Genomic DNA, 4,957 nt, shown 5'->3' on the forward strand with positions numbered 1-4,957 from the left:
CTTTCCATCTTTCCACTCCCACATGTGCGGCTTTGTTACTATCGGAGGTATCAGCCAACTATTATACAAGTGTTTCCCTTTTGCGGAATATTATAGAAGTAATTAAAGAAGTGGCAATATTGAAGATTTGTATTTAAACACATTGCATGTTTTTGGACACTGCATCGTCACTGGTACATAATAGAGCAACAATGTAAACCTTTAGCATTGAGGTGGTTCGAAAACTTGAAATAATTTACTCGGCACAACGGTTTATAGGGGAAAACAACGCAAATGCTTAAGTATTATAGACGGTTTGCTGCGGAACCGCCTCCAATACTTGAGTGTCGAAAGCAATTTCTTCTTCAAAAATCACATGTATTGATCTTTCCAGGCTAAAAGTTAACTCTTATTTTGTAGCCACCCTGCATTCCAAATCAATTCACAGCAAACATACATCACACATTAATGATATGTGTTATACACATCCACATTCGTCTCATAGTTGCATACTTGCATTCCATTTCATAATACATTCATGTACTTTCAAATGTCGGCAACAAACATATGCAACAGTATTCGAAAATCTAAAGGTTGTATTGAAGGAAATATGCCCTAGAGGCAATAATAAAGTTATTATTTATTTCCTTATTTCATGATAAATATTTATTATTCATGCTAGAATTGTATTAACCAGAAACTTAGTACATGTGTGAATACATAGACAAAAACATATTGTCCCTAGTATGCCTCTACTTGACTAGCTCGTTAATCAAAGATGGTTATGTTTCCCAACCATAGACATGTGTTGTCATTTGATAAACGGGATCACATCATTAGGAGAATGATGTGATGGACATGACCCATCCGTTAGCTTAGCATTATGATCATTACAGTTTCATTGCTACTGCTTTCTTCATGACTTATACATGTTCCTCAGACTATGAGATTATGCAACTTCCGAATACCGGAGGAACACTTTGTGTGCTACCAAACGTCACAACGTGAAAGGGTGATTATAAAGGTGCTCTATAGGTGTCTCCAAAGGTGTTTGTTGGGTTGGCATAAATCGAGATTTGGATTTTTCACTCCGTGTTTGGGAGAGGTATCTCTGGGCCCTCTCGGTAATGCTCATCAATATAAGCCTTGCTAGCATTGTAACTAATGAGTTAGTTGCGGGATGAAGTATTACGGAATGAGTAAAGAGACTTTCCTGTAACGAGATTGAACTAGGTATGATGATACCGATGATAGAATCTCGGGCAAGTAACATACCGATGACAAAGGGAACAAACATATGTTGTTATGCGGTTTGACCGATAAAGATCTTCGTAGAATATGTAGGAGCAAATATGAGCATCCAGGTTCCGCTATTGATTATTGACCGGAGATGTGTCTCGGTCATGTCTACATAGTTCTCGAACCCGTAGGGTCCGCATGCTTAACGTTCGATGACGATTTGTATTATGAGTTATGTGTTTTGATGACCGAAGTTTGTTTGGAGTCTCGGATGAGATCACGAACATGACGAGGAGTCTCGAAATGGTCAAGACATAAAGATCGATATATTGGACTGCTATATTCAGACACCGGAAGTGTTTCGGAGAAGTTTCGGATAAAACCGGAGTGCCAGGGGAACTAATGGGCCACATGGGCCTTGGTGGAGAGAGAGAGAGAGAGGGGCGGCCAGGGCAATCCGCGCGCCCCCTCCCCCTTGGGTCCAAATTGGACTAGGGAAGGGGGGCGGCGCCCCCCTTTCCTTCTCCATCTCCCTCTCCTTCCTTCCCCCTCTCTCCCTCTTGGTGGAATCCTACTAGGAGTAGTAGTCCAAGTAGGACTCCCCTTGTTGGGCGCGCCTAGGAGGGTCGGCTGGCCTCCCCCTTGCTCCTTTATATACGGGGGCAGGGGCACCCTAGGACACCCAAGTTGATATTTTAGCCATGTGCGGTGCCCCCATCCACAGTTACACACCTCGATCATATCGTCGTAGTGCTTAGGCGAAACCCTGCGCCGGTAACTTCATCACCACCGTTGCCACGCCGTCGTGCTGATGAAACTCTCCCTCGGCCTCAACTGGATCAAGAGTACGAGGGATGTCATCAAGCTGAACGTGTGCTGAACGCGGATGTGCCATACGTTCGGTACTTGGATCGGTTGGATCGCGAAGACGTTCGACTAGATCAACCGCGTTAACTAACGCTTCCAATTTCGGTCTATGAGGGTATGTGGACATACTCTCCCCTCTCGTTGCTATGCATCACCTAGATAGATCTTGCGTGATCGTAGGATTTTTTTTGAAATTACTACGTTCCCCAACAGTGGCATCCGAGCCAGGTCTATGCGTAGATGTTATATGCACGAGTAGAACACAAAGAGTTATGGGCGATAATAGTCATACTGCTTACCACCAACGTCTTACTTTGATTCGGCGGTATTGTTGGATGAAGAGGTCCGGACCGACATTACATGACCGCGTTCATTAGACTGGTTCTATCGACGTGCTTTTGCACAAAGGTGGCTGGAGGGTGTCTGTTTCTCCAACTTTAGTTGAATCGAGTTTAACTATGGCCGGTCCTTGTTGAAGGTTAAAACAACACATCTGACAAAAAATCATTGTGCTTTTGATGCGTAGGTAAGAACTGTTCTTGCTAGAAGCTCGTAGCAGCCACGTAAAACTTGCAACAACAAACTAGAGGACGTCTAACTTGTTTTTGGAGGGCTTGCTGTGATGTGATATGGTCGAGGCATGATGTGATATAAATTGTTGTATGAGATGATCATGTTTTGTAACAAAGTTATTGACAACTGGCAGGAGCCATATGGTTGTCGCTTTACTATATGCAATGCAATCTCCATGTAATTATTTTACTTTATCACTAAGCGGTAGCGATAGTCGTAGTAACAATAGTTGGCGAGACGACAACTATGCAACGATGGAGATCAAGGTGTTGCCCCGGTGACGATGGAGATCATGACGATGCTTCGGTGTTGGAGATCATGCGCACAAGATGATGGTGGCCATATCATGTCACATATTTTGATTGCATGTGATGTTTATCTTTTATGCATCTTATTTTGCTTAGTACGGCGGTAGCATTATAAGATGATCCCTTACTAAATTTCAAGGTACAAGTGTTCTCCCTGAGTATGCATCGTTGCTACAGTTCGTCGTGCCAAGACACCATGTGATGATCGGGTGTGATAAGCTCTACATTCACATACAACAGGTGCAAGCTAGTTTTGCACACGCAGAATACTCGGGTTAAACTTGACGAGCCTAGCATGTGCAGATATGGCCTCGGAACACTGAGACCAAAAGGTCGAACGTGAATCATATAGTAGATATGATCAACATAGTGATGTTCACCATTGAAAACTACTCCATCTTACATGATGATCGGACATGGTTTAGTTGATTTGGATCACGTGATCATTTAGATGACTAGAGGGATGTCTATCTAAGTGGGAGTTCTTAAGTAATATGATTAATTGAACTTTAATTTATCATGAACTTAGTCCTGATAGTTATTTTGCATGTCTATGTTATTGTAGATCAATGGCCCGTGCTACCGTTCCTTTGAATTTTAATGTGTTCCTAGAGAAAGCTAAGTTGAAAGATGATGGCAGCAACTACACGGACTGGGTCCATAACTTCAGGATTATCCTCATTGCTGCACAGAAGAATTACGTCCTAGAAGCACCGTTAGGTGTACCACCCGCGCCAGCAACTGCAGACATTGTGAATGCATGGCAGACGCGTGTTGATGACTACTCGATAGTTCAGTGTGCCAAGCTCTATGGCTTAGAATCGGGACTTCAGAGATGTTTTTGAACGTCATGGAGCATATGAGATGTTCCAAGAGTTGAAGTTAATATTCCAAGCAAATGCCCGAGTTGAGAGATATGAAGTCTCCAATTCTACAACTACAAAATGAAGGAGAATAGTTCTGTCAGTGAACACATACTTAGAATGTCTGGGTACCATAACCACTTGACTCAACTAGGAGTTAATCTTCCCAATGATAGTGTCATTGACAGAGTTCTTCAATCACTGCCACCAAGCTATAAAGGCTTCGTGATGAACTATAATATGCAAGGGATAAACAAGACTATTCTCGAGCTCTTCGCAATGCTAAAGGCTGCGGAGGTAGAAATCAAGAAGGAGCATCAAGTGTTGATAGTCAACACGACCACTGATACGTCTCCAACGTATCTATAATTTTTGATTGTTCCATGCTATTATACTATCCGTTTTGGGTGTTAATGGGCTTTACTTTACACATTTATATCATTTTTGGGACTAACCTACTAACCAGAGGCCCAACCCGTATTGCTGTTTTTTTTTGCCTATTTCAGTGTTTCGAAGAAAAGGAATATCAAACGGAGTCCAAACGAAATGAAACCTTCGGGGGCATGATTTTTGGAACAAACGTGATCCAGGGGACTTGGAGTGCAAGTCAAGAAGCAGTCGAGGCGGCCACGAGGGTGGAGGGCGCGCCCCCTATCTCGTGGGCCCCTCGGGCGGCCACTGACCTACTTCTTCCTCCTATATATACCCATGTACCCTGAAAACATCAGAGGAGCCCACGAAAAACTATTTCCACCGCCGTAACCTTCTGTATTCGCGAGATCCCATCTTGGAGCCTTCTCCGGTACTCTGTCCGAGGGGGAATTGACCATGGAGGGCTTCTACATCAACACCATAGCCCTTCCGATGTGTTGTGAGTAGTTTACCACAGACCTTCGGGTCCATAGTTATTAGCTAGATGGCTTCTTCTCTCTTTTTGGATCTCAATACCATGTTCTCCTCGATCTTCTTGGAGATCTATTCGTTGTAACTCTTTTTACAGTGTGTTTGTCGAGGTCCGATGAATTGTGGGTTTATGATCAAGTTTATATATGAGAAGTACTTGAATCTCCTCTAAATTCTTTTATGCGTGATTAAGTTATCTTTGCAAGTCTCTTCGAATTATCAGTT

This window comes from Triticum dicoccoides, chromosome 4A (assembly GCF_002162155.2).
Source record: "Triticum dicoccoides isolate Atlit2015 ecotype Zavitan chromosome 4A, WEW_v2.0, whole genome shotgun sequence".
In the NCBI taxonomy this organism is placed as follows: domain Eukaryota; kingdom Viridiplantae; phylum Streptophyta; class Magnoliopsida; order Poales; family Poaceae; genus Triticum; species Triticum dicoccoides.